Below are 24,690 nucleotides of genomic sequence, written 5' to 3' on the forward strand. Positions count from 1 at the left end.
TTAAGGCGGGGGGTGGGGTGGAACGAGCAGCTGTCTACCCTTAGCAGGAGGGCTCCTGATTACATACCTCTCCTGCTGCTGCTGCTGCTGGCTGTCCAGCAGCAGACTGAAGGTGGCTGCTGCTGTGCACAGGTATATAAAGGCTCAGAGCCTATTATGACACGCGCAGCCAGCGTTCCATTGCCACATTCCATCTACTGCAGGCAGGATACCTGGCTGGCTGAATGTCGCTGAGAAGCTCATAGAGACCGCCATAAGCAACAGTTTAACAGAATGCCACAGACTAATCAACCAAACTTTTTGGGTTGGGTTCTCTTTTATAGTCTGCAGGCATTAAATGAAAGAAGTCAGTGTTCCAGCAGAAGGAGACAACGTTTCAGAAAAGGCATTGTAGCAAACCAAAAAAGAAATTTTAAGCGCAGCAGAGTAACCAGCGCACATACCTGTTAGCTCAGGTGAGTTTAAAAGGCTGCTGTTGATAACAAGGGCATTTGCTAAATAGATGGTGTGTGTGCAACAATATACTGAAAGGTCAATTATATTGTGCAGCTTATCTCACCACCTGTAGTTATTTAGGTGAAAGCTCCAAAATGCTTGCCTAATATGTCTGTTTATCCAAAAGGAAGTAAAAAGGGAGAGCTAGAAAGATAGCATTGCATCACATTACATGGCAATGCAATGCACAGTTGCTGAAGTTGAACCAAAATGAGCTTGTAATCTGGCTTCTGCAACTTTGAACATGAAAAATCCAATGAGGAGAAGAAAAGCAGAGCCAAAGAGTCCATCCCAAAATCCGACAAACAAGCAAAATGAACAAAAAACATTGAATTCAATTCTTTCTGATTTTAGAAACTGCATTAAAGAAGGGGTGCACCGGTCCTGGAGATACTGCAATACCAGGTCAATGCGTGGAGTGGACAGAGCAAGCTCTTTTTCCATCTCCCTGTTCTAAAAATCCATTTAATATATGGTCCCCAGATAGGGGACGTATCAGATATTAAACTGATAAGAACAGATACTACACTTGATCTTAGCCAAAAGGCCGAGAAGCGATAACCAGAATTGGTTTCAAACTACGGAGCCACCCAAGGATCCTAAAAAGTCCATTTGTGGAGATGAGCTCCTGGACTCCCGTTAAGAAGACATGTTGTCAACCTCTAGATCCCTTACATGCCTGCACTTTTCGGCTTGCTGCTGCTGCAATCCACGCGTTTTAGATCTGCATAACTCCACCTCTTTAAACACAGCACCTTCACCCCCTGCTGTTCCCACCCGCCTCAACACCGTTGGAAGGGAGGAGAACCAATTAAGGCGGGGGGTGGGGTGGAACGAGCAGCTGTCTACCCTTAGCAGGAGGGCTCCTGATTACATACCTCTCCTGCTGCTGCTGCTGCTGGCTGTCCAGCAGCAGACTGAAGGTGGCTGCTGCTGTGCACAGGTATATAAAGGCTCAGAGCCTATTATGACACGCGCAGCCAGCGTTCCATTGCCACATTCCATCTACTGCAGGCAGGATACCTGGCTGGCTGAATGTCGCTGAGAAGCTCACAGAGACCGCCATAAGCAACAGTTTAACAGAATGCCACAGACTAATCAACCAAACTTTTTGGGTTGGGTTCTCTTTTATAGTCTGCAGGCATTAAATGAAAGAAGTCAGTGTTCCAGCAGAAGGAGACAACGTTTCAGAAAAGGCATTGTAGCAAACCAAAAAAGAAATTTTAAGCGCAGCAGAGTAACCAGTGCACATACCTGTTAGCTCAGGTGAGTTTAAAAGGCTGCTGTTGATAACAAGGGCATTTGCTAAATAGATGGTGTGTGTGCAACAATATACTGAAAGGTCAATTATATTGTGCAGCTTATCTCACCACCTGTAGTTATTTAGGTGAAAGCTCCAAAATGCTTGCCTAATATGTCTGTTTATCCAAAAGGAAGTAAAAAGGGAGAGCTAGAAAGATAGCATTGCATCACATTACATGGCAATGCAATGCACAGTTGCTGAAGTTGAACCAAAATGAGCTTGTAATCTGGCTTCTGCAACTTTGAACATGAAAAATCCAATGAGGAGAAGAAAAGCAGAGCCAAAGAGTCCATCCCAAAATCCGACAAACAAGCAAAATGAACAAAAAACATTGAATTCAATTCTTTCTGATTTTAGAAACTGCATTAAAGAAGGGGTGCACCGGTCCTGGAGATACTGCAATACCAGGTCAATGCGTGGAGTGGACAGAGCAAGCTCTTTTTCCATCTCCCTGTTCTAAAAATCCATTTAATATATGGTCCCCAGATAGGGGACGTATCAGATATTAAACTGATAAGAACAGATACTACACTTGATCTTAGCCAAAAGGCCGAGAAGCGATAACCAGAATTGGTTTCAAACTACGGAGCCACCCAAGGATCCTAAAAAGTCCATTTGTGGAGATGAGCTCCTGGACTCCCGTTAAGAAGACATGTTGTCAACCTCTAGATCCCTTACATGCCTGCACTTTTCGGCTTGCTGCTGCTGCAATCCACGCGTTTTAGATCTGCATAACTCCACCTCTTTAAACACAGCACCTTCACCCCCTGCTGTTCCCACCCGCCTCAACACCGTTGGAAGGGAGGAGAACCAATTAAGGCGGGGGGTGGGGTGGAACGAGCAGCTGTCTACCCTTAGCAGGAGGGCTCCTGATTACATACCTCTCCTGCTGCTGCTGCTGCTGGCTGTCCAGCAGCAGACTGAAGGTGGCTGCTGCTGTGCACAGGTATATAAAGGCTCAGAGCCTATTATGACACGCGCAGCCAGCGTTCCATTGCCACATTCCATCTACTGCAGGCAGGATACCTGGCTGGCTGAATGTCGCTGAGAAGCTCACAGAGACCGCCATAAGCAACAGTTTAACAGAATGCCACAGACTAATCAACCAAACTTTTTGGGTTGGGTTCTCTTTTATAGTCTGCAGGCATTAAATGAAAGAAGTCAGTGTTCCAGCAGAAGGAGACAACGTTTCAGAAAAGGCATTGTAGCAAACCAAAAAAGAAATTTTAAGCGCAGCAGAGTAACCAGCGCACATACCTGTTAGCTCAGGTGAGTTTAAAAGGCTGCTGTTGATAACAAGGGCATTTGCTAAATAGATGGTGTGTGTGCAACAATATACTGAAAGGTCAATTATATTGTGCAGCTTATCTCACCACCTGTAGTTATTTAGGTGAAAGCTCCAAAATGCTTGCCTAATATGTCTGTTTATCCAAAAGGAAGTAAAAAGGGAGAGCTAGAAAGATAGCATTGCATCACATTACATGGCAATGCAATGCACAGTTGCTGAAGTTGAACCAAAATGAGCTTGTAATCTGGCTTCTGCAACTTTGAACATGAAAAATCCAATGAGGAGAAGAAAAGCAGAGCCAAAGAGTCCATCCCAAAATCCGACAAACAAGCAAAATGAACAAAAAACATTGAATTCAATTCTTTCTGATTTTAGAAACTGCATTAAAGAAGGGGTGCACCGGTCCTGGAGATACTGCAATACCAGGTCAATGCGTGGAGTGGACAGAGCAAGCTCTTTTTCCATCTCCCTGTTCTAAAAATCCATTTAATATATGGTCCCCAGATAGGGGACGTATCAGATATTAAACTGATAAGAACAGATACTACACTTGATCTTAGCCAAAAGGCCGAGAAGCGATAACCAGAGTTGGTTTCAAACTACGGAGCCACCCAAGGATCCTAAAAAGTCCATTTGTGGAGATGAGCTCCTGGACTCCCGTTAAGAAGACATGTTGTCAACCTCTAGATCCCTTACATGCCTGCACTTTTCGGCTTGCTGCTGCTGCAATCCACGCGTTTTAGATCTGCATAACTCCACCTCTTTAAACACAGCACCTTCACCCCCTGCTGTTCCCACCCGCCTCAACACCGTTGGAAGGGAGGAGAACCAATTAAGGCGGGGGGTGGGGTGGAACGAGCAGCTGTCTACCCTTAGCAGGAGGGCTCCTGATTACATACCTCTCCTGCTGCTGCTGCTGCTGGCTGTCCAGCAGCAGACTGAAGGTGGCTGCTGCTGTGCACAGGTATATAAAGGCTCAGAGCCTATTATGACACGCGCAGCCAGCGTTCCATTGCCACATTCCATCTACTGCAGGCAGGATACCTGGCTGGCTGAATGTCGCTGAGAAGCTCACAGAGACCGCCATAAGCAACAGTTTAACAGAATGCCACAGACTAATCAACCAAACTTTTTGGGTTGGGTTCTCTTTTATAGTCTGCAGGCATTAAATGAAAGAAGTCAGTGTTCCAGCAGAAGGAGACAACGTTTCAGAAAAGGCATTGTAGCAAACCAAAAAAGAAATTTTAAGCGCAGCAGAGTAACCAGCGCACATACCTGTTAGCTCAGGTGAGTTTAAAAGGCTGCTGTTGATAACAAGGGCATTTGCTAAATAGATGGTGTGTGTGCAACAATATACTGAAAGGTCAATTATATTGTGCAGCTTATCTCACCACCTGTAGTTATTTAGGTGAAAGCTCCAAAATGCTTGCCTAATATGTCTGTTTATCCAAAAGGAAGTAAAAAGGGAGAGCTAGAAAGATAGCATTGCATCACATTACATGGCAATGCAATGCACAGTTGCTGAAGTTGAACCAAAATGAGCTTGTAATCTGGCTTCTGCAACTTTGAACATGAAAAATCCAATGAGGAGAAGAAAAGCAGAGCCAAAGAGTCCATCCCAAAATCCGACAAACAAGCAAAATGAACAAAAAACATTGAATTCAATTCTTTCTGATTTTAGAAACTGCATTAAAGAAGGGGTGCACCGGTCCTGGAGATACTGCAATACCAGGTCAATGCGTGGAGTGGACAGAGCAAGCTCTTTTTCCATCTCCCTGTTCTAAAAATCCATTTAATATATGGTCCCCAGATAGGGGACGTATCAGATATTAAACTGATAAGAACAGATACTACACTTGATCTTAGCCAAAAGGCCGAGAAGCGATAACCAGAATTGGTTTCAAACTACGGAGCCACCCAAGGATCCTAAAAAGTTCATTTGTGGAGATGAGCTCCTGGACTCCCGTTAAGAAGACATGTTGTCAACCTCTAGATCCCTTACATGCCTGCACTTTTCGGCTTGCTGCTGCTGCAATCCACGCGTTTTAGATCTGCATAACTCCACCTCTTTAAACACAGCACCTTCACCCCCTGCTGTTCCCACCCGCCTCAACACCGTTGGAAGGGAGGAGAACCAATTAAGGCGGGGGGTGGGGTGGAACGAGCAGCTGTCTACCCTTAGCAGGAGGGCTCCTGATTACATACCTCTCCTGCTGCTGCTGCTGCTGGCTGTCCAGCAGCAGACTGAAGGTGGCTGCTGCTGTGCACAGGTATATAAAGGCTCAGAGCCTATTATGACACGCGCAGCCAGCGTTCCATTGCCACATTCCATCTACTGCAGGCAGGATACCTGGCTGGCTGAATGTCGCTGAGAAGCTCACAGAGACCGCCATAAGCAACAGTTTAACAGAATGCCACAGACTAATCAACCAAACTTTTTGGGTTGGGTTCTCTTTTATAGTCTGCAGGCATTAAATGAAAGAAGTCAGTGTTCCAGCAGAAGGAGACAACGTTTCAGAAAAGGCATTGTAGCAAACCAAAAAAGAAATTTTAAGCGCAGCAGAGTAACCAGCGCACATACCTGTTAGCTCAGGTGAGTTTAAAAGGCTGCTGTTGATAACAAGGGCATTTGCTAAATAGATGGTGTGTGTGCAACAATATACTGAAAGGTCAATTATATTGTGCAGCTTATCTCACCACCTGTAGTTATTTAGGTGAAAGCTCCAAAATGCTTGCCTAATATGTCTGTTTATCCAAAAGGAAGTAAAAAGGGAGAGCTAGAAAGATAGCATTGCATCACATTACATGGCAATGCAATGCACAGTTGCTGAAGTTGAACCAAAATGAGCTTGTAATCTGGCTTCTGCAACTTTGAACATGAAAAATCCAATGAGGAGAAGAAAAGCAGAGCCAAAGAGTCCATCCCAAAATCCGACAAACAAGCAAAATGAACAAAAAACATTGAATTCAATTCTTTCTGATTTTAGAAACTGCATTAAAGAAGGGGTGCACCGGTCCTGGAGATACTGCAATACCAGGTCAATGCGTGGAGTGGACAGAGCAAGCTCTTTTTCCATCTCCCTGTTCTAAAAATCCATTTAATATATGGTCCCCAGATAGGGGACGTATCAGATATTAAACTGATAAGAACAGATACTACACTTGATCTTAGCCAAAAGGCCGAGAAGCGATAACCAGAATTGGTTTCAAACTACGGAGCCACCCAAGGATCCTAAAAAGTCCATTTGTGGAGATGAGCTCCTGGACTCCCGTTAAGAAGACATGTTGTCAACCTCTAGATCCCTTACATGCCTGCACTTCTCGGCTTGCTGCTGCTGCAATCCACGCGTTTTAGATCTGCATAACTCCACCTCTTTAAACACAGCACCTTCACCCCCTGCTGTTCCCACCCGCCTCAACACCGTTGGAAGGGAGGAGAACCAATTAAGGCGGGGGGTGGGGTGGAACGAGCAGCTGTCTACCCTTAGCAGGAGGGCTCCTGATTACATACCTCTCCTGCTGCTGCTGCTGCTGGCTGTCCAGCAGCAGACTGAAGGTGGCTGCTGCTGTGCACAGGTATATAAAGGCTCAGAGCCTATTATGACACGCGCAGCCAGCGTTCCATTGCCACATTCCATCTACTGCAGGCAGGATACCTGGCTGGCTGAATGTCGCTGAGAAGCTCACAGAGACCGCCATAAGCAACAGTTTAACAGAATGCCACAGACTAATCAACCAAACTTTTTGGGTTGGGTTCTCTTTTGTAGTCTGCAGGCATTAAATGAAAGAAGTCAGTGTTCCAGCAGAAGGAGACAACGTTTCAGAAAAGGCATTGTAGCAAACCAAAAAAGAAATTTTAAGCGCAGCAGAGTAACCAGCGCACATACCTGTTAGCTCAGGTGAGTTTAAAAGGCTGCTGTTGATAACAAGGGCATTTGCTAAATAGATGGTGTGTGTGCAACAATATACTGAAAGGTCAATTATATTGTGCAGCTTATCTCACCACCTGTAGTTATTTAGGTGAAAGCTCCAAAATGCTTGCCTAATATGTCTGTTTATCCAAAAGGAAGTAAAAAGGGAGAGCTAGAAAGATAGCATTGCATCACATTACATGGCAATGCAATGCACAGTTGCTGAAGTTGAACCAAAATGAGCTTGTAATCTGGCTTCTGCAACTTTGAACATGAAAAATCCAATGAGGAGAAGAAAAGCAGAGCCAAAGAGTCCATCCCAAAATCCGACAAACAAGCAAAATGAACAAAAAACATTGAATTCAATTCTTTCTGATTTTAGAAACTGCATTAAAGAAGGGGTGCACCGGTCCTGGAGATACTGCAATACCAGGTCAATGCGTGGAGTGGACAGAGCAAGCTCTTTTTCCATCTCCCTGTTCTAAAAATCCATTTAATATATGGTCCCCAGATAGGGGACGTATCAGATATTAAACTGATAAGAACAGATACTACACTTGATCTTAGCCAAAAGGCCGAGAAGCGATAACCAGAATTGGTTTCAAACTACGGAGCCACCCAAGGATCCTAAAAAGTCCATTTGTGGAGATGAGCTCCTGGACTCCCGTTAAGAAGACATGTTGTCAACCTCTAGATCCCTTACATGCCTGCACTTTTCGGCTTGCTGCTGCTGCAATCCACGCGTTTTAGATCTGCATAACTCCACCTCTTTAAACACAGCACCTTCACCCCCTGCTGTTCCCACCCGCCTCAACACCGTTGGAAGGGAGGAGAACCAATTAAGGCGGGGGGTGGGGTGGAACGAGCAGCTGTCTACCCTTAGCAGGAGGGCTCCTGATTACATACCTCTCCTGCTGCTGCTGCTGCTGGCTGTCCAGCAGCAGACTGAAGGTGGCTGCTGCTGTGCACAGGTATATAAAGGCTCAGAGCCTATTATGACACGCGCAGCCAGCGTTCCATTGCCACATTCCATCTACTGCAGGCAGGATACCTGGCTGGCTGAATGTCGCTGAGAAGCTCACAGAGACCGCCATAAGCAACAGTTTAACAGAATGCCACAGACTAATCAACCAAACTTTTTGGGTTGGGTTCTCTTTTATAGTCTGCAGGCATTAAATGAAAGAAGTCAGTGTTCCAGCAGAAGGAGACAACGTTTCAGAAAAGGCATTGTAGCAAACCAAAAAAGAAATTTTAAGCGCAGCAGAGTAACCAGCGCACATACCTGTTAGCTCAGGTGAGTTTAAAAGGCTGCTGTTGATAACAAGGGCATTTGCTAAATAGATGGTGTGTGTGCAACAATATACTGAAAGGTCAATTATATTGTGCAGCTTATCTCACCACCTGTAGTTATTTAGGTGAAAGCTCCAAAATGCTTGCCTAATATGTCTGTTTATCCAAAAGGAAGTAAAAAGGGAGAGCTAGAAAGATAGCATTGCATCACATTACATGGCAATGCAATGCACAGTTGCTGAAGTTGAACCAAAATGAGCTTGTAATCTGGCTTCTGCAACTTTGAACATGAAAAATCCAATGAGGAGAAGAAAAGCAGAGCCAAAGAGTCCATCCCAAAATCCGACAAACAAGCAAAATGAACAAAAAACATTGAATTCAATTCTTTCTGATTTTAGAAACTGCATTAAAGAAGGGGTGCACCGGTCCTGGAGATACTGCAATACCAGGTCAATGCGTGGAGTGGACAGAGCAAGCTCTTTTTCCATCTCCCTGTTCTAAAAATCCATTTAATATATGGTCCCCAGATAGGGGACGTATCAGATATTAAACTGATAAGAACAGATACTACACTTGATCTTAGCCAAAAGGCCGAGAAGCGATAACCAGAATTGGTTTCAAACTACGGAGCCACCCAAGGATCCTAAAAAGTCCATTTGTGGAGATGAGCTCCTGGACTCCCGTTAAGAAGACATGTTGTCAACCTCTAGATCCCTTACATGCCTGCACTTTTCGGCTTGCTGCTGCTGCAATCCACGCGTTTTAGATCTGCATAACTCCACCTCTTTAAACACAGCACCTTCACCCCCTGCTGTTCCCACCCGCCTCAACACCGTTGGAAGGGAGGAGAACCAATTAAGGCGGGGGGTGGGGTGGAACGAGCAGCTGTCTACCCTTAGCAGGAGGGCTCCTGATTACATACCTCTCCTGCTGCTGCTGCTGCTGGCTGTCCAGCAGCAGACTGAAGGTGGCTGCTGCTGTGCACAGGTATATAAAGGCTCAGAGCCTATTATGACATGCGCAGCCAACGTTCCATTGCCACATTCCATCTACTGCAGGCAGGATACCTGGCTGGCTGAATGTCGCTGAGAAGCTCACAGAGACCGCCATAAGCAACAGTTTAACAGAATGCCACAGACTAATCAACCAAACTTTTTGGGTTGGGTTCTCTTTTATAGTCTGCAGGCATTAAATGAAAGAAGTCAGTGTTCCAGCAGAAGGAGACAACGTTTCAGAAAAGGCATTGTAGCAAACCAAAAAAGAAATTTTAAGCGCAGCAGAGTAACCAGCGCACATACCTGTTAGCTCAGGTGAGTTTAAAAGGCTGCTGTTGATAACAAGGGCATTTGCTAAATAGATGGTGTGTGTGCAACAATATACTGAAAGGTCAATTATATTGTGCAGCTTATCTCACCACCTGTAGTTATTTAGGTGAAAGCTCCAAAATGCTTGCCTAATATGTCTGTTTATCCAAAAGGAAGTAAAAAGGGAGAGCTAGAAAGATAGCATTGCATCACATTACATGGCAATGCAATGCACAGTTGCTGAAGTTGAACCAAAATGAGCTTGTAATCTGGCTTCTGCAACTTTGAACATGAAAAATCCAATGAGGAGAAGAAAAGCAGAGCCAAAGAGTCCATCCCAAAATCCGACAAACAAGCAAAATGAACAAAAAACATTGAATTCAATTCTTTCTGATTTTAGAAACTGCATTAAAGAAGGGGTGCACCGGTCCTGGAGATACTGCAATACCAGGTCAATGCGTGGAGTGGACAGAGCAAGCTCTTTTTCCATCTCCCTGTTCTAAAAATCCATTTAATATATGGTCCCCAGATAGGGGACGTATCAGATATTAAACTGATAAGAACAGATTTTTTTTTTATTGAATATATCTTTTATTAGCACAAAAAATAAGTTAACAGACAGTGTACAGTGCCGCAGCCCAGTACACACAGAATTCTACATCATATTTACATAGCATGAGGATACGACGCACTAACTAGACACATCACACCCCTATGCTACACAAAACACTCAATCTGAAAGAAAAAGCATGTCAATCAATACAGTACGACGAACCGTGATAAGGGATGGGGATTGGGAAAAAGGGGATGGGGAGGGGAAAATCACAGGCCCGAAGCTTTATTGAAAGACAAGACACATAAGGGGAGAGGGGGAGGAGGGGTTTAGTCCTCGTCCTCGTCCTCCGGACCGTCCATGATGGAATAGTCTCTGAGCAGGCTGTGGATCAGCCTGCGGCAGTCCTGGATGGACATCCTCTCCCTCCTCAAGATGAGCCGGTTCCTGGCGACCCAAACGGCATCCTTGAAGCAGTTCATAAGGCGCCAAGCCTCCTGGATGGCTCCGACGGTATGAACCCCAGGGAAGAGTCCGTAAAGCACAGAATGGTGCGATAGGCTCGCCCTGGGGACAGAGTTCCTCAGGTCGTCCTCAAGTGCAGTCAATAGGCGCTGTGCAAATCCGCAGTCCCAAAAAGTGTGCAAAGATGTTTCCTCCACGAAGGGGCACCTTCCTCCACGACAGATACTACACTTGATCTTAGCCAAAAGGCCGAGAAGCGATAACCAGAATTGGTTTCAAACTACGGAGCCACCCAAGGATCCTAAAAAGTCCATTTGTGGAGATGAGCTCCTGGACTCCCGTTAAGAAGACATGTTGTCAACCTCTAGATCCCTTACATGCCTGCACTTTTCGGCTTGCTGCTGCTGCAATCCACGCGTTTTAGATCTGCATAACTCCACCTCTTTAAACACAGCACCTTCACCCCCTGCTGTTCCCACCCGCCTCAACACCGGTGGAAGGGAGGAGAACCAATTAAGGCGGGGGGTGGGGTGGAACGAGCAGCTGTCTACCCTTAGCAGGAGGGCTCCTGATTACATACCTCTCCTGCTGCTGCTGCTGCTGGCTGTCCAGCAGCAGACTGAAGGTGGCTGCTGCTGTGCACAGGTATATAAAGGCTCAGAGCCTATTATGACATGCGCAGCCAACGTTCCATTGCCACATTCCATCTACTGCAGGCAGGATACCTGGCTGGCTGAATGTCGCTGAGAAGCTCACAGAGACCGCCATAAGCAACAGTTTAACAGAATGCCACAGACTAATCAACCAAACTTTTTGGGTTGGGTTCTCTTTTATAGTCTGCAGGCATTAAATGAAAGAAGTCAGTGTTCCAGCAGAAGGAGACAACGTTTCAGAAAAGGCATTGTAGCAAACCAAAAAAGAAATTTTAAGCGCAGCAGAGTAACCAGCGCACATACCTGTTAGCTCAGGTGAGTTTAAAAGGCTGCTGTTGATAACAAGGGCATTTGCTAAATAGATGGTGTGTGTGCAACAATATACTGAAAGGTCAATTATATTGTGCAGCTTATCTCACCACCTGTAGTTATTTAGGTGAAAGCTCCAAAATGCTTGCCTAATATGTCTGTTTATCCAAAAGGAAGTAAAAAGGGAGAGCTAGAAAGATAGCATTGCATCACATTACATGGCAATGCAATGCACAGTTGCTGAAGTTGAACCAAAATGAGCTTGTAATCTGGCTTCTGCAACTTTGAACATGAAAAATCCAATGAGGAGAAGAAAAGCAGAGCCAAAGAGTCCATCCCAAAATCCGACAAACAAGCAAAATGAACAAAAAACATTGAATTCAATTCTTTCTGATTTTAGAAACTGCATTAAAGAAGGGGTGCACCGGTCCTGGAGATACTGCAATACCAGGTCAATGCGTGGAGTGGACAGAGCAAGCTCTTTTTCCATCTCCCTGTTCTAAAAATCCATTTAATATATGGTCCCCAGATAGGGGACGTATCAGATATTAAACTGATAAGAACAGATTTTTTTTTTATTGAATATATCTTTTATTAGCACAAAAAATAAGTTAACAGACAGTGTACAGTGCCGCAGCCCAGTACACACAGAATTCTACATCATATTTACATAGCATGAGGATACGACGCACTAACTAGACACATCACACCCCTATGCTACACAAAACACTCAATCTGAAAGAAAAAGCATGTCAATCAATACAGTACGACGAACCGTGATAAGGGATGGGGATTGGGAAAAAGGGGATGGGGAGGGGAAAATCACAGGCCCGAAGCTTTATTGAAAGACAAGACACATAAGGGGAGAGGGGGAGGAGGGGTTTAGTCCTCGTCCTCGTCCTCCGGACCGTCCATGATGGAATAGTCTCTGAGCAGGCTGTGGATCAGCCTGCGGCAGTCCTGGATGGACATCCTCTCCCTCCTCAAGATGAGCCGGTTCCTGGCGACCCAAACGGCATCCTTGAAGCAGTTCATAAGGCGCCAAGCCTCCTGGATGGCTCCGACGGTATGAACCCCAGGGAAGAGTCCGTAAAGCACAGAATGGTGCGATAGGCTCGCCCTGGGGACAGAGTTCCTCAGGTCGTCCTCAAGTGCAGTCAATAGGCGCTGTGCAAATCCGCAGTCCCAAAAAGTGTGCAAAGATGTTTCCTCCACGAAGGGGCACCTTCCTCCACGACAGATACTACACTTGATCTTAGCCAAAAGGCCGAGAAGCGATAACCAGAATTGGTTTCAAACTACGGAGCCACCCAAGGATCCTAAAAAGTCCATTTGTGGAGATGAGCTCCTGGACTCCCGTTAAGAAGACATGTTGTCAACCTCTAGATCCCTTACATGCCTGCACTTTTCGGCTTGCTGCTGCTGCAATCCACGCGTTTTAGATCTGCATAACTCCACCTCTTTAAACACAGCACCTTCACCCCCTGCTGTTCCCACCCGCCTCAACACCGGTGGAAGGGAGGAGAACCAATTAAGGCGGGGGGTGGGGTGGAACGAGCAGCTGTCTACCCTTAGCAGGAGGGCTCCTGATTACATACCTCTCCTGCTGCTGCTGCTGCTGGCTGTCCAGCAGCAGACTGAAGGTGGCTGCTGCTGTGCACAGGTATATAAAGGCTCAGAGCCTATTATGACACGCGCAGCCAGCGTTCCATTGCCACATTCCATCTACTGCAGGCAGGATACCTGGCTGGCTGAATGTCGCTGAGAAGCTCACAGAGACCGCCATAAGCAACAGTTTAACAGAATGCCACAGACTAATCAACCAAACTTTTTGGGTTGGGTTCTCTTTTATAGTCTGCAGGCATTAAATGAAAGAAGTCAGTGTTCCAGCAGAAGGAGACAACGTTTCAGAAAAGGCATTGTAGCATACCAAAAAAGAAATTTTAAGCGCAGCAGAGTAACCAGCGCACATACCTGTTAGCTCAGGTGAGTTTAAAAGGCTGCTGTTGATAACAAGGGCATTTGCTAAATAGATGGTGTGTGTGCAACAATATACTGAAAGGTCAATTATATTGTGCAGCTTATCTCACCACCTGTAGTTATTTAGGTGAAAGCTCCAAAATGCTTGCCTAATATGTCTGTTTATCCAAAAGGAAGTAAAAAGGGAGAGCTAGAAAGATAGCATTGCATCACATTACATGGCAATGCAATGCACAGTTGCTGAAGTTGAACCAAAATGAGCTTGTAATCTGGCTTCTGCAACTTTGAACATGAAAAATCCAATGAGGAGAAGAAAAGCAGAGCCAAAGAGTCCATCCCAAAATCCGACAAACAAGCAAAATGAACAAAAAACATTGAATTCAATTCTTTCTGATTTTAGAAACTGCATTAAAGAAGGGGTGCACCGGTCCTGGAGATACTGCAATACCAGGTCAATGCGTGGAGTGGACAGAGCAAGCTCTTTTTCCATCTCCCTGTTCTAAAAATCCATTTAATATATGGTCCCCAGATAGGGGACGTATCAGATATTAAACTGATAAGAACAGATACTACACTTGATCTTAGCCAAAAGGCCGAGAAGCGATAACCAGAATTGGTTTCAAACTACAGAGCCACCCAAGGATCCTAAAAAGTCCATTTGTGGAGATGAGCTCCTGGACTCCCGTTAAGAAGACATGTTGTCAACCTCTAGATCCCTTACATGCCTGCACTTTTCGGCTTGCTGCTGCTGCAATCCACGCGTTTTAGATCTGCATAACTCCACCTCTTTAAACACAGCACCTTCACCCCCTGCTGTTCCCACCCGCCTCAACACCGTTGGAAGGGAGGAGAACCAATTAAGGCGGGGGGTGGGGTGGAACGAGCAGCTGTCTACCCTTAGCAGGAGGGCTCCTGATTACATACCTCTCCTGCTGCTGCTGCTGCTGGCTGTCCAGCAGCAGACTGAAGGTGGCTGCTGCTGTGCACAGGTATATAAAGGCTCAGAGCCTATTATGACACGCGCAGCCAGCGTTCCATTGCCACATTCCATCTACTGCAGGCAGGATACCTGGCTGGCTGAATGTCGCTGAGAAGCTCACAGAGACCGCCATAAGCAACAGTTTAACAGAATGCCACAGACTAATCAATAGTGTTGAGCCACCCCCGTAGTGTTCGGGTTCGGTTCGGTTCGTCGAACACCGGGATGTTCGAGGAACTGTTCGTCGAACTGTTCGTCGAACACCTTAGAACACCGTCGAACACCGTTAAAACCAATGGCAGGCAAACAAAAACACATAGAAACACATAGAAAACACCTGCAAAGGTGTCCAAAAGCTGACAAACTGCTCAGAAGACACTCTCTTTAAAAAAGCCGGCCGGCAAATTCAGCAGCGGCATACACCGGTACCCGACAATTTAGACAAGAAGGAATAGAGCATCACACATAGATTAGATAGATAGAAACATGTCAGTCACACATATAAGAAGCACAGTGACAGTGTTGGTTACTGCACTTGTCATTTAGTGTAAAGGATTTATTAAAAAAAATATTAGTGTTTTCATGCACCGTCTCTTTAAAAAAGCCGGCCGGCAATTCAGCATCTGTACCCGACAATTTAGAACAGAAAGAATAGAGCTTCACACATAGATTAGATAGATAGAAACATGTCAGTCACATATATAATAAGTACAGTGATAGTGTTGCTTACTGTACTTGTCATTTAGTGTAAAGGATTTATTTAAAAAAATAATAGTGTTTTCATGCACTGTCTCTTTAAAAAAGCCGGCCGGCAATTCAGCAGCGGTACCCGACAATTTAGAACAGAAAGATAGAGCATCACACATAGATTAGAAAGATAGAAACATGTCAGTCATATATATATGAAGTACAGTGATAGTGTTGGTTACTGTACTTGTCATTTAGTATTAAAATAAAGGATTTATTATTAAAAAAATTGGCGTGGGGTTCCCCTTAATTTTAGGCTCTAGCGGAGGTTAAGCAGACGGCTGGGGCAGATGTTTGAAGCCTGGGAAGGGGGTAATACCCACGGAGCTTCCCAGGCTACTAATATCAGCCCCCAGCTGAATACATAGCCTTTACTAGCTATTAAAATGGGGGACCCCCCAAAAAAAATGACGTGGGGTCCCCCCTAATTTAATAGCTAGCAAAGGCTAGGCAGACAGCTGGGGGCTGATATTAATAGCCCAGGAAGGGAGCCATGAATATTGGCCCCCTCCCAGGCTAGAAACACCAGCCGTCAGCCGCCCCAGAAATGGCGCATTCATAGGATGCGCCAATTCTGGCACTTAGCCTCGCTCTTCCACGCTGCCCTGGTGCGGTGGCAGGGGGTAATAGGGTTGGGGTTGATGTCAGCTTATAATGCCAGCTGACATCAAGCCCAGGTTAGTAATGGAGAGGCGTCTATAAGACACCCCCATTACTAACCCCATAGTCAAAGTTAAAAAAAACACAAACACCCAGAATAAAGTCCTTTAATTGAAATAAAGACACATTCCTTTATTGTTCTAAATTAAACCATACTTACCATCACGCCCATTCCAGCTGAAGCCAACGATCTCCTGCAATAAAAATAAAATAATAAAGCAACCTCATCCTTACCTTTCCATGGTTCCCACGACAGCTTCAGCTCTGCTACATCGAGATGACAGGCTGGACCGCAGCAGAACGCTGCCATCCAGCCTGTCATCCCGCAGACACTGAGAAGCGCAGGCTTGCTTGCGCTGCTCAGCGTCTCTCTGTGACGACATCCAGATGAGCCGAGTTCATGTCCAATGAACTCGGCTCACCTCATGCACGTCACTGACAGCATGGGAAAATTCTCACGCTGAAGCGCTGATTGCAGGAGAATTTTCCCACGCTGTCAGTGACGTGCAGGAGGTGAGCTGAGTTCATTGGACATGAGCTCACCTCATGCACATCACTGACAGCGTGGGAGAATTCTCCTGCACTCAGCACTTCAGCGTGAGAATTTTCCCACGCTGTCAGTGACGTGCATGAGGTGAGCCGAGTTCATTGGACATGACCTCGGCTCATCTGGATGCCGTCACAGCGAGACAGTGAGGAGCGCAAGCATGCCTGCGCTTCTCAGTGTCTGCGGGATGACAGACTGGATGGCAGCGTTCTGCTGCGGTCCAGCCAGTCATCTCGATGTAGCAGAGCTGAAGCTGTCGTGGGAACCATGGAAAGGTAAGGATGAGGTTGGTTTATTATTTTTCTTTTATTGCAGGAGATCGTTGGCTTCAGCTGGAATGGGTGTGATGGTAAGTATGGTTTAATTTAGAACAATAAAGAATTGTGTCTTTATTTCAATTAAAGGACTTTATTCTGGGTGTTGTGTTTTTTTTAAATACTTTACTAGAAATTCATGGCGGTCATGTCTAATACTGGCGTGACCCCATGAATTTTGGGCTTGGGGCCAGCTGATAATACCAAGCTGACCCTAACCCCTTTATTACCCAGTGAGCCACCGCACCAGGGCCCTGGATGAGTTGGGTACAGCGCCAGAAGATGGCGCTTCTATGAACGCGCCATTTTCCGGGGTGGCTGCGGACTGCAATTTGTAGCGGGGGGGGGGCCCAGAAAGCTTGGGCCTCCCTGCGCTGCAGATTCCAGCCCCCAGCTGCCTAGTTGTACCTGGCTGGACACAAAAATAGGGCGAAGCCCCACGTACTTTTTTTTTAATTATTTCATGAAATTCATGAAATAATTAAGAAAAAAAGGCCTTCCCTATATTGTTGTGTCCGGCCAGGTACAAATAGGCAGCTGGTGGTTGGGGGCAGCCCGTTCCTGCCTGCTGTACCTGGCTGGACACAAATATAGTGCGAAGCCCCACTTCAATTTTTTTTAATTATTTCATGAAATTCATGAAATAATTAAGAAAAAAAGGGCTTCCCTATATTGTTGTGTCCGGCCAGGTACAAATAGGCAGCTGGTGGATGGGGGCAGCCCGTTCCTGCCTGCTGTACCTGGCTGGACACAAATATAGTGCGAAGCCCCACTTCAATTTTTTTAAATTATTTCAGGAAATTCATGAAATAATTTAAAAAAAATTGACGTGGGGCTTCGCACTATATTTGTGTCCAGCCAGGTACAGCAGGCAGGAACGGGCTGCCCCCAACCACCAGCTGCCTATTTGTACCTGGCCGGACACAACAATATAGGGAAGCCCTTTTTTTCTTAATTATTTCATGAAATAATTTAAAGAAAATTGACGTGGGGCTTCGCCCTGTTTTTGTGTCCAGCCAGGTACAACTAGGCAGCTGGGGGCTGGAATCCGCAGCGCAGGGAGGCCCAAGCTTTCTGGGCCACCCCCGCTGCAAATTGCAGTCCGCAGCCACCCCGGAAAATGGGGCGTTCATAGAAGCGCCATCTTCTGGCGCTGTACCCAACTCATCCAGGGCCCTGATGCGGTGGCTCACTGGGTAATAAAGGGGTTAGGGCCAGCTTGGCATTATCAGCTGGCCCTAAGCCCGAAATTCATGGGGTCACGCCAATATTAGACATGACCACCATGAATTTCTAGTAAAGTATTTAAAAAAAACACAACACCCAGAAAAAAGTCCTTCAATTGAAATAAACACACAATTCTTTATTGTTCTAAATTAAACCATACTTACCATCACGCCCATTCCAGCTGAAGCCAACGATCTCCTGAAATAAAAGAAAAATAATAAAGCAACATCATCCTTACCTTTCCATGGTTCCCATGACAGCTTCAGCTCTGCTACATCGAGATGACAGGCTGGACCGCAGCAGAACGCTGCCATCCAGCCTGTCATCCCGCAGACACTGAGAAGCGCAGGCTTGCTTGCGCTCCACAGTGTCTCTCTGTGAGGGCATCCAGATGAGCCGAGTTAATGTCCAATGAACTCGGCTCACCTCATGCACGTCACTGACAGCGTGGGAAAATTCTCCTGCACTCAGCGCTTCAGCGTGGGAGAACTCTCACACTGAAGCGCTGAGTGCAGGAGAATTCTCCCACGCTGTCAGTGACGTGCAGGAGGTGAGCTGAGTTCATTGGACATGAGCTCACCTTATGCACGTCACTGACAGCGTGGGAGAATTCTCCTGCACTCACCGCTTCAGCGTGAGAATTTTCCCACGCTGTCAGTGACGTGCATGAGGTGAGCCGAGTTCATTGGACATGAACTCGGCTCATCTGGATGTCGTCACAGAGAGACGCTGAGCAGCGCAAGCAAGCCTGCGCTTCTCAGTGTCTGCGGGATGAGAGGCTGGATGGCAGCGTTCTGCTGCGGTCCAGCCTGTCATCTCGATGTAGCAGAGCTGAAGCTGTCGTGGGAACCATGGAAAGGTAAGGATGAGGTTGCTTTATTATTTTTCTTTTATTGCAGGAGATCGTTGGCTTCAGCTGGAATGGGCGTGACGGTAAGTATGGTTTAATTTAGAACAATAAAGGATTGTGTCTTTATTTCAATTAAAGGACTTTATTCTGGGTGTTTGTGTTTTTTTTAACTTTGACTATGGGGTTAGTAATGGGGGTGTCTTATAGACGCCTCTCCATTACTAACCTGGGCTTGATGTCAGCTGGCATTATAAGCTGACATCAACCCCAACCCTATTACCCCCTGCCACCGCACCAGGGCAGCGTGGAAGAGCGAGGCTAAGTGCCAGAATTGGCGCATCCTATGAATGCGCCATTTCTGGGGCGGCTGACGGCTGGTGTTTCTAGCCTGGGAGGGGGCCAATATTCATGGCTCCCTTCCTGGGCTATTAATATCAGCCCCCAGCTGTCTGCCTAGCCTTTGCTAGCTATTAAATTAGGGGGGACCCCACGTCATTTTTTTGGGGGGGTCCCCCATTTTAATAGCTAGTAAAGGCTATGTATTCAGCTGGGGGCTGATATTAGTAGCCTGGGAAGCTCCGTGGGTATTACCCCCTTCCCAGGCTTCAAACATCTGCCCCAGCCGTCTGCTTAACCTCCGCTAGAGCCTAAAATTAAGGGGAACCCCACGCCAATTTTTTTAATAATAAATCCTTTATTTTAATACTAAATGACAAGTACAGTAACCAACACTATCACTGTACTTCATATATATGTGACTGACATGTTTCTATCTATCTAATCTATGTGTGAAGCTCTATTCTGTCTGTTATAAATTGTCGGGTACCGCTGCTGAATTGCCGGCCGGCTTTTTTAAAGAGACAGTGCATGAAAACAATATTATTTTTTTTGATAAATCCTTTACGCTAAATGACAAGTACAGTAAGCAGCACTTTCACTGTACTTCGTATATATGTGGATGACATGTTTATATCTATCTAATATATGTGTGAAGCTCTATTCTTTCGGTTCTAAATTGTCGGGTACAGGTGTATGCCGCTGATGAATTGCCGGCTTTTCATGTTTCACTGTTGGCACTGTTCCCATCGATTTGGGCAATCACTGTAATGCCACAACCACCATGGCTGTGGCATTACAGTGAGTGGCAGACAATCCCTGCATGATTGGTGCTCTAAATAGCGCCAGACATGCAGGACACGCTTTTGGTGCACGAACAGTTATCGAACATAACCTCGAACAGCCGAATTTTTTGCAAATCGTTCGGGTTCGTCGAACAACTCGAACACCGCCCAAAACAGCTCGAATTTGAGATTGGCGAACAGTTCTAGTCGAACACCGCTCATCTCTACTAATCAACCAAACTTTTTGGGTTGGGTTCTCTTTTATAGTCTGCAGGCATTAAATGAAAGAAGTCAGTGTTCCAGCAGAAGGAGACAACGTTTCAGAAAAGGCATTGTAGCAAACCAAAAAAGAAATTTTAAGCGCAGCAGAGTAACCAGCGCACATACCTGTTAGCTCAGGTGAGTTTAAAAGGCTGCTGTTGATAACAAGGGCATTTGCTAAATAGATGGTGTGTGTGCAACAATATACTGAAAGGTCAATTATATTGTGCAGCTTATCTCACCACCTGTAGTTATTTAGGTGAAAGCTCCAAAATGCTTGCCTAATATGTCTGTTTATCCAAAAGGAAGTAAAAAGGGAGAGCTAGAAAGATAGCATTGCATCACATTACATGGCAATGCAATGCACAGTTGCTGAAGTTGAACCAAAATGAGCTTGTAATCTGGCTTCTGCAACTTTGAACATGAAAAATCCAATGAGGAGAAGAAAAGCAGAGCCAAAGAGTCCATCCCAAAATCCGACAAACAAGCAAAATGAACAAAAAACATTGAATTCAATTCTTTCTGATTTTAGAAACTGCATTAAAGAAGGGGTGCACCGGTCCTGGAGATACTGCAATACCAGGTCAATGCGTGGAGTGGACAGAGCAAGCTCTTTTTCCATCTCCCTGTTCTAAAAATCCATTTAATATATGGTCCCCAGATAGGGGACGTATCAGATATTAAACTGATAAGAACAGATACTACACTTGATCTTAGCCAAAAGGCCGAGAAGCGATAACCAGAATTGGTTTCAAACTACGGAGCCACCCAAGGATCCTAAAAAGTCCATTTGTGGAGATGAGCTCCTGGACTCCCGTTAAGAAGACATGTTGTCAACCTCTAGATCCCTTACATGCCTGCACTTTTCGGCTTGCTGCTGCTGCAATCCACGCGTTTTAGATCTGCATAACTCCACCTCTTTAAACACAGCACCTTCACCCCCTGCTGTTCGCACCCGCCTCAACACCGTTGGAAGGGAGGAGAACCAATTAAGGCGGGGGGTGGGGTGGAACGAGCAGCTGTCTACCCTTAGCAGGAGGGCTCCTGATTACATACCTCTCCTGCTGCTGCTGCTGCTGGCTGTCCAGCAGCAGACTGAAGGTGGCTGCTGCTGTGCACAGGTATATAAAGGCTCAGAGCCTATTATGACATGCGCAGCCAGCGTTCCATTGCCACATTCCATCTACTGCAGGCAGGATACCTGGCTGGCTGAATGTCGCTGAGAAGCTCACAGAGACCGCCATAAGCAACAGTTTAACAGAATGCCACAGACTAATCAACCAAACTTTTTGGGTTGGGTTCTCTTTTATAGTCTGCAGGCATTAAATGAAAGAAGTCAGTGTTCCAGCAGAAGGAGACAACGTTTCAGAAAAGGCATTGTAGCAAACCAAAAAAGAAATTTTAAGCGCAGCAGAGTAACCAGCGCACATACCTGTTAGCTCAGGTGAGTTTAAAAGGCTGCTGTTGATAACAAGGGCATTTGCTAAATAGATGGTGTGTGTGCAACAATATACTGAAAGGTCAATTATATTGTGCAGCTTATCTCACCACCTGTAGTTATTTAGGTGAAAGCTCCAAAATGCTTGCCTAATATGTCTGTTTATCCAAAAGGAAGTAAAAAGGGAGAGCTAGAAAGATAGCATTGCATCACATTACATGGCAATGCAATGCACAGTTGCTGAAGTTGAACCAAAATGAGCTTGTAATCTGGCTTCTGCAACTTTGAACATGAAAAATCCAATGAGGAGAAGAAAAGCAGAGCCAAAGAGTCCATCCCAAAATCCGACAAACAAGCAAAATGAACAAAAAACATTGAATTCAATTCTTTCTGATTTTAGAAACTGCATTAAAGAAGGGGTGCACCGGTCCTGGAGATACTGCAATACCAGGTCAATGCGTGGAGTGGACAGAGCAAGCTCTTTTTCCATCTCCCTGTTCTAAAAATCCATTTAATATATGGTCCCCAGATAGGGGACGTATCAGATATTAAACTGATAAGAACAGATACTACACTTGATCTTAGCCAAAAGGCCGAGAAGCGATAACCAGAATTGGTTTCAAACTACGGAGCCACCCAAGGATCCTAAAAAGTCCATTTGTGGAGATGAGCTCCTGGACTCCCGTTAAGAAGACATGTTGTCAACCTCTAGATCCCTTACATGCCTGCACTTTTCGGCTTGCTGCTGCTGCAATCCACGCGTTTTAGATCTGCATAACTCCACCTCTTTAAACACAGCACCTTCACCCCCTGCTGTTCCCACCCGCCTCAACACCGTTGGAAGGGAGGAGAACCAATTAAGGCGGGGGGTGGGGTGGAACGAGCAGCTGTCTACCCTTAGCAGGAGGGCTCCTGATTACATACCTCTCCTGCTGCTGCTGCTGCTGGCTGTCCAGCAGCAGACTGAAGGTGGCTGCTGCTGTGCACAGGTATATAAAGGCTCAGAGCCTATTATGACACGCGCAGCCAGCGTTCCATTGCCACATTCCATCTACTGCAGGCAGGATACCTGGCTGGCTGAATGTCGCTGAGAAGCTCACAGAGACCGCCATAAGCAACAGTTTAACAGAATGCCACAGACTAATCAACCAAACTTTTTGGGTTGGGTTCTCTTTTATAGTCTGCAGGCATTAAATGAAAGAAGTCAGTGTTCCAGCAGAAGGAGACAACGTTTCAGAAAAGGCATTGTAGCAAACCAAAAAAGAAATTTTAAGCGCAGCAGAGTAACCAGCGCACATACCTGTTAGCTCAGGTGAGTTTAAAAGGCTGCTGTTGATAACAAGGGCATTTGCTAAATAGATGGTGTGTGTGCAACAATATACTGAAAGGTCAATTATATTGTGCAGCTTATCTCACCACCTGTAGTTATTTAGGTGAAAGCTCCAAAATGCTTGCCTAATATGTCTGTTTATCCAAAAGGAAGTAAAAAGGGAGAGCTAGAAAGATAGCATTGCATCACATTACATGGCAATGCAATGCACAGTTGCTGAAGTTGAACCAAAATGAGCTTGTAATCTGGCTTCTGCAACTTTGAACATGAAAAATCCAATGAGGAGAAGAAAAGCAGAGCCAAAGAGTCCATCCCAAAATCCGACAAACAAGCAAAATGAACAAAAAACATTGAATTCAATTCTTTCTGATTTTAGAAACTGCATTAAAGAAGGGGTGCACCGGTCCTGGAGATACTGCAATACCAGGTCAATGCGTGGAGTGGACAGAGCAAGCTCTTTTTCCATCTCCCTGTTCTAAAAATCCATTTAATATATGGTCCCCAGATAGGGGACGTATCAGATATTAAACTGATAAGAACAGATACTACACTTGATCTTAGCCAAAAGGCCGAGAAGCGATAACCAGAATTGGTTTCAAACTACGGAGCCACCCAAGGATCCTAAAAAGTCCATTTGTGGAGATGAGCTCCTGGACTCCCGTTAAGAAGACATGTTGTCAACCTCTAGATCCCTTACATGCCTGCACTTTTCGGCTTGCTGCTGCTGCAATCCACGCGTTTTAGATCTGCATAACTCCACCTCTTTAAACACAGCACCTTCACCCCCTGCTGTTCCCACCCGCCTCAACACCGTTGGAAGGGAGGAGAACCAATTAAGGCGGGGGGTGGGGTGGAACGAGCAGCTGTCTACCCTTAGCAGGAGGGCTCCTGATTACATACCTCTCCTGCTGCTGCTGCTGCTGGCTGTCCAGCAGCAGACTGAAGGTGGCTGCTGCTGTGCACAGGTATATAAAGGCTCAGAGCCTATTATGACACGGGCAGCCAGCGTTCCATTGCCACATTCCATCTACTGCAGGCAGGATACCTGGCTGGCTGAATGTCGCTGAGAAGCTCACAGAGACCGCCATAAGCAACAGTTTAACAGAATGCCACAGACTAATCAACCAAACTTTTTGGGTTGGGTTCTCTTTTATAGTCTGCAGGCATTAAATGAAAGAAGTCAGTGTTCCAGCAGAAGGAGACAACGTTTCAGAAAAGGCATTGTAGCAAACCAAAAAAGAAATTTTAAGCGCAGCAGAGTAACCAGCGCACATACCTGTTAGCTCAGGTGAGTTTAAAAGGCTGCTGTTGATAACAAGGGCATTTGCTAAATAGATGGTGTGTGTGCAACAATATACTGAAAGGTCAATTATATTGTGCAGCTTATCTCACCACCTGTAGTTATTTAGGTGAAAGCTCCAAAATGCTTGCCTAATATGTCTGTTTATCCAAAAGGAAGTAAAAAGGGAGAGCTAGAAAGATAGCATTGCATCACATTACATGGCAATGCAATGCACAGTTGCTGAAGTTGAACCAAAATGAGCTTGTAATCTGGCTTCTGCAACTTTGAACATGAAAAATCCAATGAGGAGAAGAAAAGCAGAGCCAAAGAGTCCATCCCAAAATCCGACAAACAAGCAAAATGAACAAAAAACATTGAATTCA

General features: G+C 45.6%; 13 non-coding genes and 2 pseudogenes across 13 annotated transcripts; all 15 read right to left on the reverse strand.

Moving 5' to 3' along the window:
* Nucleotides 1-863: 863 nt before the first annotated feature.
* LOC141231997 (U2 spliceosomal RNA) lies at nt 864-1,054 on the reverse strand. Its single transcript, XR_012298264.1, has one exon. It is a non-coding gene; the product is annotated as a U2 spliceosomal RNA (small nuclear RNA).
* Nucleotides 1,055-2,169: 1,115 nt separating this feature from the next.
* On the reverse strand, nt 2,170-2,360 carry LOC141231998 (U2 spliceosomal RNA). The gene has a single exon (XR_012298265.1). It is a non-coding gene; the product is annotated as a U2 spliceosomal RNA (small nuclear RNA).
* Nucleotides 2,361-3,475: 1,115 nt separating this feature from the next.
* Nucleotides 3,476-3,666, reverse strand: LOC141231999 (U2 spliceosomal RNA). The gene has a single exon (XR_012298266.1). It is a non-coding gene; the product is annotated as a U2 spliceosomal RNA (small nuclear RNA).
* A 1,115-nt stretch (nt 3,667-4,781) lies between these two features.
* On the reverse strand, nt 4,782-4,972 carry LOC141232000 (U2 spliceosomal RNA). Its single transcript, XR_012298267.1, has one exon. It is a non-coding gene; the product is annotated as a U2 spliceosomal RNA (small nuclear RNA).
* A 1,115-nt stretch (nt 4,973-6,087) lies between these two features.
* Nucleotides 6,088-6,278, reverse strand: LOC141232002 (U2 spliceosomal RNA). The gene has a single exon (XR_012298269.1). It is a non-coding gene; the product is annotated as a U2 spliceosomal RNA (small nuclear RNA).
* A 1,115-nt stretch (nt 6,279-7,393) lies between these two features.
* On the reverse strand, nt 7,394-7,584 carry LOC141232003 (U2 spliceosomal RNA). The gene has a single exon (XR_012298270.1). It is a non-coding gene; the product is annotated as a U2 spliceosomal RNA (small nuclear RNA).
* Nucleotides 7,585-8,699: 1,115 nt separating this feature from the next.
* On the reverse strand, nt 8,700-8,890 carry LOC141232004 (U2 spliceosomal RNA). Its single transcript, XR_012298271.1, has one exon. It is a non-coding gene; the product is annotated as a U2 spliceosomal RNA (small nuclear RNA).
* A 1,115-nt stretch (nt 8,891-10,005) lies between these two features.
* On the reverse strand, nt 10,006-10,201 carry LOC141231830 (U2 spliceosomal RNA). Its single transcript, XR_012298135.1, has one exon. It is a non-coding gene; the product is annotated as a U2 spliceosomal RNA (small nuclear RNA).
* A 577-nt stretch (nt 10,202-10,778) lies between these two features.
* On the reverse strand, nt 10,779-10,870 carry LOC141231867 (U2 spliceosomal RNA; annotated as a pseudogene).
* Nucleotides 10,871-11,985: 1,115 nt separating this feature from the next.
* LOC141231831 (U2 spliceosomal RNA) lies at nt 11,986-12,181 on the reverse strand. Its single transcript, XR_012298136.1, has one exon. It is a non-coding gene; the product is annotated as a U2 spliceosomal RNA (small nuclear RNA).
* A 577-nt stretch (nt 12,182-12,758) lies between these two features.
* On the reverse strand, nt 12,759-12,850 carry LOC141231868 (U2 spliceosomal RNA; annotated as a pseudogene).
* Nucleotides 12,851-13,965: 1,115 nt separating this feature from the next.
* LOC141232005 (U2 spliceosomal RNA) lies at nt 13,966-14,156 on the reverse strand. The gene has a single exon (XR_012298272.1). It is a non-coding gene; the product is annotated as a U2 spliceosomal RNA (small nuclear RNA).
* Nucleotides 14,157-20,803: 6,647 nt separating this feature from the next.
* Nucleotides 20,804-20,994, reverse strand: LOC141232006 (U2 spliceosomal RNA). Its single transcript, XR_012298273.1, has one exon. It is a non-coding gene; the product is annotated as a U2 spliceosomal RNA (small nuclear RNA).
* A 1,115-nt stretch (nt 20,995-22,109) lies between these two features.
* Nucleotides 22,110-22,300, reverse strand: LOC141232007 (U2 spliceosomal RNA). Its single transcript, XR_012298274.1, has one exon. It is a non-coding gene; the product is annotated as a U2 spliceosomal RNA (small nuclear RNA).
* Nucleotides 22,301-23,415: 1,115 nt separating this feature from the next.
* LOC141232008 (U2 spliceosomal RNA) lies at nt 23,416-23,606 on the reverse strand. Its single transcript, XR_012298275.1, has one exon. It is a non-coding gene; the product is annotated as a U2 spliceosomal RNA (small nuclear RNA).
* Nucleotides 23,607-24,690: the final 1,084 nt, after the last annotated feature.

Source organism: Phyllobates terribilis, unplaced genomic scaffold, assembly GCF_046119375.1.
Source record: "Phyllobates terribilis strain yellow unplaced genomic scaffold, ASM4611937v1 Scaffold_538__1_contigs__length_1162401, whole genome shotgun sequence".
NCBI lineage: Eukaryota > Metazoa > Chordata > Amphibia > Anura > Dendrobatidae > Phyllobates > Phyllobates terribilis.